A 17,832-nucleotide genomic window follows, 5' to 3' on the forward strand; every position below is an offset into this window, starting at 1 on the left:
ACAGCAATCATACAGCCATTTTTCATTGTCATGTGAATAAGGTTTAAGACTTGCTTGCTTCCCCCTGATGGGAACCAATTCCATTTGGCTGCTGAAAATGAAAACAATCTTATTACATGATAGCACAGTCATGTGAATAAAGCTTTAGGCATTTTTCTTACAGCTGTTATATATGTAACATTGCCACATTTCAATGTCCGAATTATGACCTTAAGTCCATACCATTCCATATCATTTTAACAAAAAGGAATTACTGTAACACCATGTTGTCCACGCAGCATAAGCACCCTGCTGAATTTCCATGAGGAAAGTCTTTACTGCATACCACATGTAGGATTCTTCTGTGGCTTTCAGTCTTTGAACTGTAAGAATTAATTCCTATGGATTAAACATGGTGCAATAATTGACTTCATACAAGTTTAAACTCCGCAACAAAGCTCACTTTCTGCATTGGGTTTAGGCTAGAACATCACAGCAACTTTGGCCATGACCATGGCATTACTAAAGCCTTGTGGACGCCATTGCTACAGCATACTCTTGATGGCATAAGTTTGGTGCAAGAAAGGACCTTGTTCCTCATTATCTCATCCCTCTATGATTCATCTCATCCCTCTAATGCTAGGTTCACACTAGTTTTTGAATTGTGTTCAAGGTTTTCATCCCCAAATCCCCTTGAAAAATGCAGAGAGAAAAGTCTTTTCAGCAGACCTCATTATAGTCTCCGCGAGTTATCGCTTTTTAAGCAGATTATGTTTCCTTTCCATGGGTCCCCAAGCGGACCCAAAGAACGGAAAGCTGAACACTAGTATGAACCTAGCATAAGCCGATTTTCTGGTGGAGATGGAATGATAAATTCCCCCAGTATGTTCATCATTTGGCAGTTTTCTGTTTTTTTTCCAAATGGCTTCTCTGTAAGATCTTAGAAAATTAGAAAAGCATATGTGCAAAATGAAAAATTCCACCTGTAATGTTTGTGAAAAAAATGTTCACGTGCATACTGATTTAATATTTTCTAATGCATGCTGATGAAATTATGAAAAACCACATGAAGTTGTGCTTAACTATACTTCTGACTAAACTTAGAGCTCTCTATATAATGCTCCTGTTTGGGTCTCTGCACCACCCTCTGTGTGCACGTTGCAGCGCAGGAGGCGTGTTCAGTCTAATTCTTTACTTAGAGTTTTTCATTGCACTGTATGAACACTGCTCTATTATCTATCCTCTGTAATTGAGTTTCCATCAAACCCATATATTGTACCTTGTTTCCCTCTGTTCATCAAATAGTTAATTCTAGTCTTGCCTGTATGATTAACAGCCTGTCTACCAATAAAGCCTAGGGCAGGACATGAACTTCTTAAATACAGGCCATAAGCCCACACAGACTTGCTGGCTATTGTGACTCTGTCCTTAGACTTTGTCCCTGCTAAGCTCCCCTTTCTGCTACTATAGTATTACTGACTTCTGACCCTTGGCTTCCCTTGTGACTTTTCTCTTGGATTATGATTTTGTACTGCATTACTTGACTGTTACCAAACCCTTGTCTATCTGACCTCCCTTTATTGTTGTTTGTCTTGTCTGCGTTCTGTGTTGTCACATACATAGAAAGGGCTTGTCGACCAGTTGTCTCCTGTTGCTTAGGACAGGACTGGCAAGCAGGAAGGGACAGCGGCGAGCTTCAGCTTAGGGCTCACTGTCTTGTCATGCCCCCCCTCCCCCAGGATTCACCAGCAGCTACTGGGGAATTACTCTACATCTATATTACTTACTGTATATCTCACTATATACATATTAGTCTGTTTTTTATGATTCTGTTGAACAATTCATAGCAATTTCTGATTTCCATTAGTTGAATTTCAGCAAACTTTAATATGTTAGTAATTTAAGAATGTCAACCAAGCCAGCCTGGACTTGTATCGCAACAGAAAGACTTAAGCACTCAACTATTCTTACTTTATCATATAATCCCAGTATCTTCTTTGTCTTGGATGAGTTATAAAGGACATAAAGTGCTGTTTAAAATGCCGTAAAGATATTTTCACATTACTCAAGAAGATTGCATCTGAGTAGAGCGGAAATCTGACTGAACAAAGAAAATCTGTCTCCACATGACCAATGGTGCACAGGGGCTTGTTTCTTTTGTTATGCTTTCTGTAAAACCATTTGACATTATGAATGGTGCATTTTTTTTACATATTGATTAGAATACAGTTAACAGGAATGAGTTTTTCTTAACATTTTATCATTTTACAGTTTATTATGGAAGGTGGTTCCTGTATTTCAAGAATAAATGTTATACTTGTGATATATGTATCAATTACTCAAGGTACAGCAAATGGAGCATGAGTGTAAAAGCTACAGGAGGTGCAGAGGCATCAGAAGTGCTCAGGTCCTTGTGCCTAAGTCTAGGGCTACACAGCAACTTTGTGCAACGAGTCACATACAACTCACATGACCAACACATGAGTAGGATTTGTCGCAACTTGCTGTCACATGACTAGATTAGATATGTGATTTAGCCATAGTCATATTCAAGATGTATTTGTAACCAGTAACCCAAAAACCAGGAAGCTTCCATTTTTTTTTTGTCACATGTCACAACAGAACCACATTGACAAACACGAAATGGAATCAGAACAAGATAGTATCAGAAATCTAGGACTGAACCCTATTAAGCTTATAGTGCCAGGGGACACATTGGGGTAAATTTATCATGGCTTGTATGCCAGATTATACAAAGCATGAAAAAGTTGCAATGTTGCAAATTGAGGTTTTTTTGCATAATAATTGTGAATTTTATTTCTGTTTTTCCTAAAAGGGGTATGACATGGGAGGGGCCAATAGCCACATCATATTAACATTAATTTATGCTGGTTTAAAGGGATCTGATCATTATAAAGACTAGTCATCTCTTACCTTTATTTTGCAGGTCTGTGCCACCATTCTCAAATTCTTTATCTTTTGTTATGTATCCTAGTTATGCTCAGACCACAGATTTGTCATCGCTTCCAGCGCCACCTCTGTCCTCTGTTCATGTCTGGTCTCGTCCTCTCCGCTGCATGGGCTATTTTGTGGAGTACAGAGCATACTCAGCAGAGGCCACCACAAAATGGCTGACGGAACAAGCACACCAAACCCGACGTGGCAGAGCCGACTGCGCATGCATGGAATTTCAATCCCAAAGAGACGAGACAGGAAGAGAGGACAAAGGTTATGCTGGAAGTGATGACAATGCTGTGTTCTGAGTACAAGGGGGATGTCCCCTGTACTTTCTGAGCATAATTAGCATAAAGAATAGTCTTTATAATGGCTGTTTCAACTTTCTTTTAGTGGCATAAATGATAACTGAAATCCATGCCACCTATGTGTTGGCACACATTTTATTAAAGGCACACAGCACCCCTGGAGAATGCGCCTTATTTATGATCAAGCATGTGGTTTATAATACATTGTGATCCTCCAATGGTACAAGTATTATCAAGGTTAGATTGCACCCTGGTCTTGATAAATCCCCCCCCCCCCCCCCCGTTGTTGTTATGGTTATGTCATAAAGTAACTATGTAGTCAGATGTAATCCGTTGATAATGAAGCAATCTATAACAACAAACCCTCTTGACATGATAAAACTCCTTAATTGGTTTCTGATATGTAAATATTGTCGTACTCCTCTTAACTCATGATGTAAAAAAGTGCTAGGGTGAGAATCAGCAAAAATGAATAGAGCACTCTGAGTAGGATAAAAGCAAAAAAGGTTAATGCACATAATGCAAACAAAGGGAGGCAAAGCAAAGCAAAAAGAGCAAAAGACAGTGGATGTATAAAAACAATTCTCAGAGGAGGAGAATATGTGAAAAATGAATGAAGAAAGCAAGTGTGTGTTTAAGATTTCCCCAATCTATCATACAAAGGCCCCTTATTAATGCCTAAAGACCCAAGGATATCTGTTAAACACTAAAATGAACAAATTGGGGAAACATTTTCAATGTCTTTTCACTGTTTTTCTGGTGTGTGGTGCCATAACTTGGTCCTTTCTTGAACCAAACCTGCGCCACAATCCCCATTCTGTGCCTCACCCACCACGTTGTTTGAATGTGATCGGAGCGAGGGCATAGATAGGGCATTCTTAACTGGCATAGTGCAAGGCAAGCGCCTGATTCTTGAACAGGTTGGAGCAGCGTCACAAATCAGTTGTCCCCTGCATCAGTTGGGGCTTTTATACTGGTGTATGGAATGCCAATCTTAATATGTATTCCTCATTGACATCCAGATAACTTCAAGCATGGACTGATCCTTACTAGAGATGGGCGAAAACTGTTCGATTGAATACATATTCGATTGAATATCAGGGCGTTCGAGGTATTCGATTCCAATCGAATACCACGAGGCAAATGCAGTAAAAATTTGTATCCCCTCCCACCTTTCCTGGCGCATTTTTTGCACCAATAACTGCGCAGGGGAGATAGGATAGGAACTACGACAATGGAGGCATAGAAAAAAAAATTGGAAAAAGGAATTGGCGGCCGAAATCAGGTGACCTCCAATTTAGACAAATGGTGAGTTTAACATTCGATTAATTTGAGAATGTGAACTATGTGACTGTGAGACAGGGATAGATGTACAGGCAGGGTTAGCTAGGGATTACCTTTATTTAGGGGGGAATGTAACTCACCCAGCTCTTTGGGGCTCTATCTGGTTGGGATCACCGTCAGCTTGCGATGTGCGCGAGCTGACTTTTTCCCATATTAATGCATTGACCAGCGTTGATTGGCCAAATGCCATATAGAAGTACATCATTCGGCCAATCAACGCTGGTTCTGCCGGAGGAGGCGGAGTCTAAGATCCATCCACAGCAGTTTCCATTGTGGTCCGATCTCAGATGTTTCAGTGCTGACACATCACTGCTACACGGAGAAGCGGTAGAGCTCAGCACACACAGAGATGCAGCAGAGCTGAGTGTGCAGCATGGTTCAGCACACACTCACCACTGCTACATCAGATGCAGCAGAGCTGAGTGTGCAGCAGGTTCAGCTGAACCCTGCTGCACACTCAGCTCTGCTGCATCAGACTGCTACATCGGACACTGCTACATCGGCCAGCACTGCTACATTGGGCCGTGCGCTCAGCTGGGCTACTCCGGAGATGCAGCCAAGCAGAGCGCACACCCAGCACTGCTACATCGGAGATGAAGCAGAGCTGGCCGTTGGCTGACCTTGGCTACTCCAGAGTAGCCAAGCTAAGCACACGGCCCGATGTAGCAGTGCTGGCCAATGTAGCAATGTCCAATGTAGCAGAGCTGAGTGTGCAGCAGAGTTCATCTGCAATGTAGCAGTGCTGGGCGTGTGCTCTGCTTGGCTGCATCTCCCAGCTGAGCGCATGGCCTGATGTAGCAGTGCTGGCCGATGTAGCAGTGTCCGATGTAGCAGACCGATGCAGCAGAGCTGAATGTGCAGCAGGGTTCAGCACACACTCAGCTCTGCTAAATCTCCTGTGTAGCAGTGCCAGCACTGCTACATCTCGGCATAGGAATGCATTGACCAGCGTTGATTTGCCGAATGCTATAGCATTTGGCCAATCAACGCTGGTTCTGCCAGTGGAGGCAGAGTCTAAGAGTGGTCCACAGCAGTCTCCATTTTAGTGTGATCTTAGACTCTGCTTCCTCACAGACGAGCCTCCGGCAGAACCAGCGTTGATCGGCCAAATGCCGTACTCTGTATGGCATTCGGCCAATCAATGCTGGTCAATGCATTCCTATGGGAAAAGTCAGCTCCCGCATATCGCAAGCTGACAGGGATCCCGACATAATACAGTGACTTGGGCATGTTAGATGCCCCCAGACATGCTTCCCCTGCTGTCCCAGTTGCATTCCAAAGTGTTGGCATCATTTCCTGGGGTGTCATAGTGGACTTGGTGACTCTCCTGAGTCGAATGGTGGGATCCCCTGAAACGAAGCATTTTTCCCCATAGACTATAATGGGGTTCAATATTAATTCGAATAGTCGAATATTGAGTGGCTATTTGAAACGAATATTGAATATTTTACTGTTTGCTCATCTCTAATCCTTACATGTTCCATATCACATAACTAAGATGATATGAAATAAAGAGAATAGATGTATAATAGATGTATAGCACTTGGGAAACCCCTTTATTGTATTATTTTTTTTTTTTACGGAATATCACTGTAGGTGTTTCTCAGTGTCTGCTTATAAATACATTACTGTATGAAGATGTTGTTTATGTGGTTCATAGAAAAGAGTATAATTTCTAACCTTTGTTTATTTCTTAAAATATATCTTATGTTTTCTTAAGAATATGTTTTTTTTAAACCTGAGCAAACATTTTATAAGATATCCTTGAAAACTGTCACAAGAGAAAAATGTAACATTATTTTATTTTATTTTTTTTACAGATTATGTGGAAAAATGATTCCCTATAAACTTATTTAAACAGTTTTGATAGCAGAAAAAAAAAATGGCTGAAAAATAGAAAAACAATCCTTAGAGAGTCCTCCTAGCAAGCATGGGTCACAGAGTTATATGAACACCTTAATGAAGAGCAAAAGGTGTTGGATAGTTGTAGTGCCATAATAATGACAAAAGTACTAATGAGATCAATGTGTCCTTGGTGACTGTGTCCGACATAGTATGCAGGCTGATTCTTTATTCCTATTCATTTATATTACTGTAAATTGTTTAATACTCTTTGGATGTTTTGTGATGATATACAATGCATTATGGCCAAAAGAACAGTGCTCAGATCCATCAAAAGATACTGTAACAAAGTTGTAATAAAACACATCCATGCTCAAATGCATGCCTCTTATTTTACATGAATTACTAGTGTTTCCTGATTTGATGAAGGAACCACTAAAATCTATTAAGAAAGTCAAGTTGAAGTGAAGTTTCACCACAACCACCAACTCTAGTTCATAGGTCCACTCCACTGTTTCCAATACAGTTGGGATTTTTTTCTCTAGCCCTGCATTGTTCCCAAGTAATTAATGCTGATTGTTTTGGTGTATGAAATGCTGGGTAGGGTCTGTACTGTACTGTCTGTATGGGAACGGACAAAGAGGCATAATTCAGAGCTCTATTCAGAGGTGGACAGCGTCAGAGCTCAGAATCACAACTCTTGCCTGCCCCTGACTGGCGCTACCTACCTAAAAGTGCAGAACCAAAATAGCATGTTAGGCACCAAAACTAGCAGCACTTGGGCCCAGTTCACATCTATGCATGGGTTTCGTTTCGGAGTGTCTACTTGGGGACCCCCTGAACGGAAACCTAATCCACATAAAAAAGCAGTTACTGTAGGTAACCCGCGGCCCCCATACACCATAATGGGGTCCTTGTGGTTTACGCTTAGTTTAAACATGAAAAATGTGGAGAGAAAAATGTTACTTGTAGGACTTTTCTCCCCACATTTTTCATGAAGAAGAGGGGAACGGAATAGCCTGAATGCAGATGTGAACCAGGCCTTAATGATGTTTTCTTGTGAAACCAAATCAAAATATAATATTGCATTATACTAACAAATGTCCTGACAGATTAGAATTCACCAACCCGTCACATTATGGCTGCACATAAACGCATAGAGGACATCAATATTGTCTTAAAAAGCTGTTAATCTCATGTATACTAATTAAATAGGTTTGGTACACTGTTGAACACATTTTGTAATAGCTTTAATGCATCGAAAAGAAAAAAAAAAAGTATTTTATAAATGTTTTTGATTGAGAATCTCCTATCATATGTATCATTAGCATCTATCCAGACCTTTGTGTCTTCGTGATTCAGAACAAATGGTTGTAGATAGTATTCACCAGATTCATCCGCCAAAGATTTATGCTATTACTAGCTGGTACCCGCGACTTTGTCTGTGGTGATTGTAGAAGTGTGTAAATACAGGCGCGGGTAAGGTTTTAGTAGTGTGTATAAGGTATGGCATATAAAATGTAACTTTGTATCTTGTTTTTGCTGTTATTCTGAGAACACAAGAGACTTTTGTGTTGAAGTTAATTTGTATTTCAGCTGCTATACGGTGTTCTGAGAGACTGTACATAGTGTCTTTGGGACAGAGGTACAGTGGGGCAAAAAAGTATTTAGTCAGTCACCAATACTGCAAGTTCCACCACTTAAAAAGATGAGAGGCGTCTGTAATTTACATCATAGGTAGACCTCAACTATGAGAGACAAAATGAGAAAACAAATCCAGAAAATCACATTGTCTGATTTTGTAAGAATTTATTTGCAAATTATGGTGGAAAATAAGTATTTGGTCAGTAACAAAATTTAATCTCAATACTTTGTTATATATCCTTTGTTGGCAATGACAGAGGTCAAACGTTTTCTGTAAGTCTTCACAAGGTTGGCACACACTGTTGTTGGTATGTCGGCCCATTCCTCCATGCAGATCTCCTCTAGAGCAGTGATGTTTTGGGGCTGTCGCTTGGCAACACGGACTTTCAACTCCCTCCAAAGGTTTTCTATAGGGTTGAGATCTGGAGACTGGCTAGGCCACTCCAGGACCTTGAAATGCTTCTTACAAAGCCACTCTTGCCCTGGCGGTGTGCTTTGGATCATTGTCATGTTGAAAGACCCAGCCACGTTTCATCTTCAATGCCCTTGCTGATGGAAGGAGGTTTGCACTCACAATCTCACGATTCATGGCCCCATTCATTCTTTCATGTACCCGGATCAGTCGTCCTGGCCCCTTTGCAGAGAAACAGCCCCAAAGCATGATGTTTCCACCCCCATGCTTTACAGTAGGTATGGTGTTTGATGGATGAAACTCAGTATTCTTTTTCCTCCAATCACGAAAAGTTGTGTTTCTACCAAACAGTTCCAGTTTGGTTTCATCAGACCATAGGACATTCTCCCAATACTCTTCTGGATCATCCAAATGCTCTCTAGCAAACTTCAGACGGGCCCGGACATGTACTGGCTTAAGCAGTGGGACACGTCTGGCACTGCAGGATCTGAGTCCCTGGCGGCGTAGTGTGTTACTGATGGTAGGCTTTGTAACATTGGTCCCAGCTCTCTGCAGTTCATTCACTAGGTCCCCCCACGTGGTTCTGGGATTTTTGCTCACCGTTCTTGTGATCATTTTGACCCCACGGGGTGAGATTTTGCGTGGAGCCCCAGATCGAGGGATATTATCAGTGGTCTTGTATGTCTTCCATTTTCTAACTATTGCTCCCACAGTTGATTTCTTCAATCCAAGCTGATTGCCTATTGCAGATTCAGTCTTCCCAGCCTGGTGCAGGGCTACAATTTTGTTTCTGGTGTCCTTTGACAGCTCTTTGGTCTTCACCATAGTGGAGTTTGGAGTCTGACTGTTTGAGGGTGTGCAAAGGTGTCTTTTTATACTGATAACAAGTTTAAACAGGTGCCATTACTACAGGTAATGAGTGGAGGAAAGAGGAGACTCTTAAAGAAGAAGTTACAGGTCTGTGAGAGCCAGAAATCTTGATTGTTTGTAGGTGACCAAATACTTATTTTCCACCATAATTTGCAAATAAATTCTTACAAAATCTGACAATGTGATTTTCTGGATTTGTTTTCTCATTTTGTCTCTCATAGTTGAGGTCTACCTATGATGTAAATTACAGACGCCTCTCATCTTTTTAAGTGGTGGAACTTGCACTATTGGTGACTGACTAAATACTTTTTTGCCCCACTGTATTTCAGGTTAATATACTTCGATATACGACATTGTATGATTTGTTATTTTGCGTCAGTACATGTAAGTTTTGGGCACAGGATACTCTTGAGCAAGCAACATAAAGTCTGGCCCTGTGAATGACAGTTTAGTAACTCCATGCGCCTCTTATTAATAGCAATTAACCCCATCATGTCCCTCACATTAACCCCTGTATAAGAGTTACTGATAGAGATGAGCGAGTACTGTTCGGATCAGCCGATCTGAACAGCATGCTCACATAGAAATGAATGGACGTAGCTGGCACGCGGGGGGTTAAGCGCGCCGGCTACGTCCAAGCAGAAGTACCTGGTGCATCCATTCATTTCTATGGAGCGTGCTGTTCGGATCGGCTGATCCGAACAGTACTTGCTCATCTTTAGTTACTGATATGTGAGAGACTTGGAGGTAATAATTAAGTATCTTCATTATTGAGGTCTTTTATTAGTACCTCCATATGTCTCACATAGTAGTAACCTTTATATGGGGCACACAGGAGTTAATATGAGGCACATGATGGGGTTTATTCCTATTAATGTGAGGCACACAGGGGGTTAATATGAGGGACATGATGAGGTTTATTCCTATTAATGTGAGGCACATGGAGTTACTAACACTAAACTAATAACCCCAAATGCTTGACATTAATGAGAATAGGAACTAAAGGAAGGGAGCTGTGTGTTTCTTAGTTTCAGTTTGCTAGCAGCTTCCTGTCCTCCTCGGGAACGTTTGCAGGGTGCAGACGGCAGGAGCTATCATTATAGCAGGCACAGACCTGAGCGATTAAGCTCCACCCCCTGGGTTTCCTGCACCCCTCTCAAAGGGGAGTGTCCTTATGCCTCAGCTCTAGCAGCCCACTGAAGAGACTCGGACTTCATTTAACTCTTGCAGGTCCTGTGCTGCTGGTGTGCCAGTGAAATATGGCAGGAGTGCCACTCTTGGCATGTGTGCCAGGGGTTGCTGACCTCTGCTGTAGAGGGTAATATGAATTTTGTGGCTTGCTATGGTCCAAAGTGTGTGAGATTGCAGAGATAGTGATGTGAGTTTGGGTTTTGTGGGGGTCCTGGGAAAAACGTATGTGCGCTATTGTGACGAAAAGTAGCCTATTGCACAATCGAGTGTATTAACTATGTTTGTGGAAAATTTCTGCAAAATCGGTGGAGCGGTTTTTGCGTGATTGACCGCCAAACATCCGAACATCCAAAGTCACAAACCCACAAACTCACAAACATTTCACATTTATAATATTAATAGATTATGCCCATACAATACCACACAACTGCTAAAGACGCACTTATTTTACGTACAATTGTGTTGATTAGCAAATTCATCTGAGATTTTCCATAAGTCTTTATTGTTTACATATCCACTATAACTAAAGTAATTTGAGGACATTGGCATATAGGTCAATAAGCATGTCTGTATATAGGTCAGAAGGATTTTTCCCTGTTAGGCTAAGGCCCCACGTCGTCAACCACAGTGAAAAATCGCTGCAAGAAAAAAAAGTGGCGCAAATGCATTGCGGTTTTTCCCGTAGTGTTATTCACAGAAAGTCTGCAGAGTTTTCCTCTGCAGACTTTTTGCTTCAATTATACCTATACGGAAAACCCCACCATCTCCGTACATATAAATGACATGGTACGATTTACAAAAACACAATGGTTTATGAAATTGCAGCAGGTCCGCTGAGGATATTTTTCTGCAATGTGAGGATGGGAGTACCCAGAATCCTGTCCACCTTGCAATGATTGTAAGGGAGCCTTCACACGGAGTTTATGCTCCGCTCATTCTGAACATGAACTCGTTCAGAATAAGCGGCATTAAAACAGATCCCATTGATTTCTATGGGTGCCGGCAAACGGCTTTTTTACCTATTGCTTTCAATGTAATACACGTGTATCACATTGAAAGCAATAGGTAAAAAAAGCATCCCATTGATTTCAATGGGGAGCGCGCGTATGCCGGCACCCATAGAAATCAATGGGAATCTGTTTTAATGCCACTCATTCTGAACGGGTTTTACATTCAGAATGAGCGAGTGTTTACTCCGTGTGAAGGCTCCCTAAAACGTCTCCATTTTTGGGGCCCTGGTCTCATAGTGTAGTCATGTATCAAGTGCATCAGCAGCTTATAGGGTAAAAAAGACTGTAAGGTGAAACTACGAGCAAGTTTTTTTTTTGCAAAAGTACACATATCATTTAAGAGTCTAACCGATATTGCTTCAAGCAAGTAATCACAGAAAAAATTTGGAAGAGTAAATATAGGCTAAAGTAATATAACATATTACATACATCACATAAGAAAGCAATGTTACATTTATTTCGTTTCATACCAGCCTGAACACCAGTCTACTGTTTTGCAGCATTCGGTCCTGGGCTTCAGAAACTGAGCTAGTAACACCTTGCCAGCAGACAATGTGCTAGACATGCAAAGCAGAAATCTAACTACATCACCCTTTACTAGGCATACATCCCATTTGCTTTTTTTTCTTTTTATTGTAATTATATTCTCATGAATATGTTTATGCTGACTGTTTTGAAGTTAAGTGTCTGGGATACAAGCCTTTGGAGATGAAATTTTAAGGTGTAATTTGCACAGGGAGAGAGAAACATTCTCCGCTAAAGACTACAGCAATTGGAAATCTAAGGGTTTTTTTTTTTAGTTCAGCTGCCATTAAAGGTGATTGCTGGGATGGTGTTAGTATATCAACAGAACACTCCAGATGGTCACACTTCTGTGTATGGGATTTTGGCAGAATGATCCATTCATAAATCCCATTTGTGTAGAGCTCTCTGGAAAGAGTAACTAAATGTGCAAAAATAATTACAGGAAAAGGAGTATTCTTTCTTGAAAATATGCATAAACATATAAAGATTTCCTTCCCTGTAGCATCTCTTTTTTGTACAGTGAATATAGTACAGCAATCTCACAGGTTGGTACCAGACTTTAATCCTGTTTCTACATATACTCCTTTGAACTTCAGCTGACCTGAAGTCAGGGTGCCATTTATATTTCTTATTTGTAAGTATGCAGTTACTATGCTATTAAATAGATTTATTCTCCTGTTTTTCATATAGCAAGTATTAGATTAGTTGGACTTTTTGCCTTACTCCAGCTTCCCTTCTAATCAATAATAGTTAAAAAATAAATGACTAACCCTGACCCTCTCATTTCTATTACAACAAAGTGCTTTCTCAGCAGATCACTGGCTTCTCACCATATATTGGCATTTAAGAGCGAAGGGTTGATGCGGGCCAAAGCCAGTTAACGATTCATTATATCCCTACAAATGATACAGCATGCATCTGTAAACTCTGTTTGCCCTTAAGGCAGCTGTCATGTTTCAAAGGATTTGTACGTACAAAGTCAGGAAGATGTTTAGGGAAACCTATGGAGAAAATAAGAAATTAGTCCATAATTAACCTCTCAGCTCTGCAAGAGATGGAGATAACACCTTCACCTCTGCAAAAGGATTAAGTATTTGATCAAATGATAAACAATACAATATCCATGCAATTTAAATTAAAGCCACCATAGGTAACTTAGTTGTAAAATACAAGATATATATATATATATATATATATATATATATATATATATATATACAGTATATATATATACACACACATATAAGTACAATGATCAATCAATTTTAATGATCAATTAAATTCACCATTCTGATATTGTGTATCTGAAGATGGGCTGTCATGCCTGGCACCTAGATGTTAGCAGCCCATCCTTTAGAGGGGTTGTCCGTCATCGTGACCTCACTGCTGCACCTGCTCTATATACAGAAAGAATGGTAGAAGTAGTTGCCAGTCTATTTCAGAAAGAAATGGAAGGATGCAGGTCAGGTGGCTTTCACACCTGCGCTCGTCCTCCGGTTTATGCATTCCGCTGGGTTTCCATCATTAGCACTGGCGAAACTGGACAGGGGACGGAAACCTGGCAGTCAGTTTTAAAACCCATTCAGTTGAATGGATTTGTAAAGGTGACCGTCTGTGTGCATCTTCTTCCTGTCTCCAGGGAAATCGTTTTTCTTAGCCGGACGGAAAGTCGAACATGCAGGACATTGTGTATTGATTGTGTTGAGATCTGGGGAATTCATAAGCTAAGTTAAAAGGGTTGTCCCATCTCAAGAATCCTATGTATACTGCTAGCTTATGTGGATTTAAGACTTTTCAAAATTACATTGCTTCAGCAAAACTGGTTTGTTTGGCTATTATCTGAGATTATTCACTTCATTGTTTAAATTATGTTTCTATAACCACGGACCTGGGGATGATCTTATCTCTCCGCCCAGGACAAGTGAGGAGGTAGCTTCCTGCTCTCAGGAGGGGAGGGGGAGCTGAGTGCTCGGGGGCAGCTTGTATTTCTGAGCTGTTTATCGCCCTCTTCCAGTTATCTGCTAATTGAATTTTGCTGAGGGCAGAGACAGGGAGTCTGTTACCTCTCTATGCCTCACAGACCTAAAACAGAGTTTATTGCAAGCTGACTCTTGATTTTGCAGCATGTAAATGTGGGATTGTCATCACCTATCAAATCCAGCTAGCAGAGCTGTCTTTGCCTGTGAGAGAGCAAGTGAAAGCCCACCCATCAATTCACTGAGAAAACCAGGAAGTGAACAGAGCAGACAGTTTCTCAAACCATTCCTGAACAATTTTTGCAGTGTAGTAGAATATCTGTTGTAAGAGGTCACTGCTTTACTATTACCCTGAAGGTGAGTATATAATCTACAGTAAAATTTTGGTAGGTAGTATGTGTCCAACTAAAATGCACATGAATGCAAAGGTGTGTGGTTTACCTGTAGAAAAATGTACAGGACAATCCCCGCAGCATGACACAACTTCAACTGGTTGCCTTCTTATCATTGCTTCTCCTGTTAAGGACATGCCATCTACATGTTGTAAAGTAAAACTTGATTTGTGAGACCAGGACACCTTGTTCCACTGCTCCATGGTCCAGTTCTGATCAGTTTTGATAAGTTAATTGTAGGCTCTTTAAGTGATTAGCAGGCATAGCAAGTTGTGCCAAATGTATTATAAAAATGCACTGTTTTCATACATTTTGAAATTTGGAACAAATGGCATCATTTTTGCCATTTTGTTAAATTTCAACAAAGCTTGAATAACAGGAGCATAATACCATTGGGGGATAGGGAGAATTACATTGTAATACACATCAGTGAAGGTTTTTCTGATCTAACACATGCTATTTGGATGCCATTCTTGAAGTTCAATTTTTTTTAATATAATACCTCTCCTTTTACCATCCATTCCAAAAACTGTATCCAAATGGTTCAAGTGCAACCACCCTAAAACTCACAATCACTCATGTCTTTTGTGGAAACCCTATACTGCACATGCATGCAACATGTTAAAAGTGTTACACCATGAAGCATATCTAACCTCAATCCATAGGAAGAGGGTAAATAGCTAACCGATGGGGGGCTGAAAACTAAGACCCATATAATCCTGAAATTTGTCTTACCCTGTTGTAAACACAACCGGATTGAATGTGGATGCGTCTCAGCTGGATAGAAAGCACTCCTGCTACCCTTTGCTTCAATGGGAGCCCCAAAGATAGTTAGGGGGTGTTCACACTACCGCCACTGTCCACCCAGGGGTTTCCATCCTAATCCCTGGATAAACTGGACAGGGGATGGCTTGCCGACGGTCAGTTTTAAAACCGTTAATCACCGGTGTTGTGTATGCAGCCTCTCCACCTGGAAACATTTTTCTTATTTTTGCACAGACACAAAGTCTTGCATTTCCGACTTTGTGCAGCACAAAACTAACCCTGATGCTCCCATTGAAGTGAAGATTAGGTGTGGTGCTTTGCAACCCCCTTTTCCCCTCCTCTTTCCCCATCTTCTTGGCTGTCACACTGTAAAACCCCCACCGAACAGCAATTTATCCTGTAGATAAATTCTAAATAGAGGATAGATAGTGGATAAATAGGTTTTGTGACATAACCCCTTCTATTATTGTCTGTAGAATCCTTTCAGAATATTGCCATGTTTTAACCCAACATGCTATTATGGCTACAATTTACTGAAATCACCAATAAGTAGACAACATAAGCATATTGACTTCATGATTCATTTCCATTTTTTTTTTTATCTAGAATACAATCAATTATGTGTGAAAACTTTTTGAGTACATTTCATGTGTTGAGATAAAGTTCACAATATTCTTTTGAACATAAAACATAAGCATTAGATAATGCTTTCTTTTAGTCTGTGTCACGCTTTAAAAGCCCCGCAATCATCTACTAAAATGGGAAAGCTTTCAGCCTGTTCTGATGATCTATCCACTCAAGCTCATTGAAAAACATAATACCTTATTTACTCAGGTTTCTTGACACAGAGTTGCTTAGATCATGTGAAACATACAAAATATCTTTACAATTTTATGGGTTTCTGGACCAATGGTTAGAGCACTTGGAAACGTTGTTATTCTTTCATGCTGCTTTGTACATACAATAAAAACAGTAATAGCCACAAAAGCAATCACGTGACACAAATGTCAAAGGTCACATGGTAGGCTTTAAAAAAAAAATTAAAAAATTGCTCTCTATCTATTGATTTATTTCCAGAAAGCCAACTTGAGTGATCATTGTGGCTGAAATGACATAAAACTTAACCATATCAAAAAAGTAACAATATCCAATCAGTAATAACTTTGCATATAATGCTATAAACTCTGCTGATGACAAAACTGGTACTATAGATTTAAGCAAAATGAGTATAGACAGATGTTAAAGTGGTTTGAGCCCTACCAAAAAAAAAAAAAAAAAAAAACACTGATGGTCTATGCTAAGAGGTGACCTGCAGCATTGTAATCCCAGTAAACCTCTTTCACTAAGGAGATGGAACCTACAGCAGAAAATAGGACTCGTAATACCAATTTTGTAAATAGTAAAGAGTAGTATAATTGGGCATGTAAGCATTCACTTGTCTGATAAAATTTTGGAACTGTACCTGTGTATGAGTTATTGGTGGAGTGTTTCCTTGTTCACATGACAGTGACATAATACTGCTTGATGGTACAATTGTTTCTGATGGTGTAGATTGCTTAATGTTTTTACAATGCAACTTGAACAAGTTGCAAATTGTAAGAATACAAGCTTAAAATCAGAACCATCAAAACTAACGGAAACATTTTTCAGTATTACTATAAGCCAAATTCCATTCTAAATTTTGAAAATGTATATGAAGAACTAATAATGTTAAAATGGCTAATGCTATTATGGAAAACCTTAAATCTATTTCAGATCTCATTAAAGGGGTATTCTACTCTTAAACATTTATGCTACTTTATCAAAGGATATGGCATAAATATTAGCTTTTAATTATACTGGGACCATTATCAGAAGAATAGGGAGACTATTTTCCATGCATTTCAACTGAAAGATGTGTATACACCCTCTCCAACTCTTTTGGAAGTCGTAGAAAAAGTTATGATAGCCCCCTTGCACACAACCATATGAATGGTCATTGTTCTATCTGGGGTTTTCCTGGATAGCATAACAACCCATTCATTTCTATGCCTATGCACATGACTGTGAAGTCACATGTGTGGGCCGTCATTCAAGGTCATAAAATATGTAGCAGGTCCTATTCCTGTCCGCTTTTGTGGCCCTGCTTCCACGGTTTCTATTCAGTGAATGGAAAGGGCTGCAGAAGCACAGCCAGTGCATGAGAGGCACATGGATAACATCCGTGGGTCCCCCATAGGGCGCCTGTGCCATTCATTAAAGACAGCTGGTTAGCACACAGTTGTATGCAATTTACTTTAACCTGAGGACGTACACTGGAAATTCAGAAGTGTGTGAATTTCTTTGACAATTTGTTGCAGCAAAAAACACCTAAAAGAAGGTGTTTTGGATGTTCTTCATCTGCAGGAATCACTGTTGTGACTGCCATTGGGCATCAGAAGCTATAGTAGTGGGCTGGGAGCAGAAGTAGTCTGCGCCTACGCAAATAATAGCATCCACTGTATACTGGTGCTGGGCAATTGCAACTATGCTTCTATGACTTGAATAAGAGTAGACTCGTTCCACTCTCCCTTCACTACTGTAGTTTCCGGCTCGCAGGAGTTGGACATCCGTATATCAGATACTGACTAGCTATCCTGT

The 17,832-nt window shown here is 40.3% G+C and overlaps 1 protein-coding gene across 1 annotated transcript in view; it reads left to right on the top strand.

The window, feature by feature from the left end:
* The window catches only part of GALNTL6 (polypeptide N-acetylgalactosaminyltransferase like 6), a 1,127,066-nt gene that overhangs the window by 397,989 nt on the left and 711,245 nt on the right, over positions 1 to 17,832 (top strand). The window lies entirely within an intron of this gene.

Source organism: Leptodactylus fuscus, chromosome 1 (genome assembly GCF_031893055.1).
Source record: "Leptodactylus fuscus isolate aLepFus1 chromosome 1, aLepFus1.hap2, whole genome shotgun sequence".
NCBI lineage: Eukaryota > Metazoa > Chordata > Amphibia > Anura > Leptodactylidae > Leptodactylus > Leptodactylus fuscus.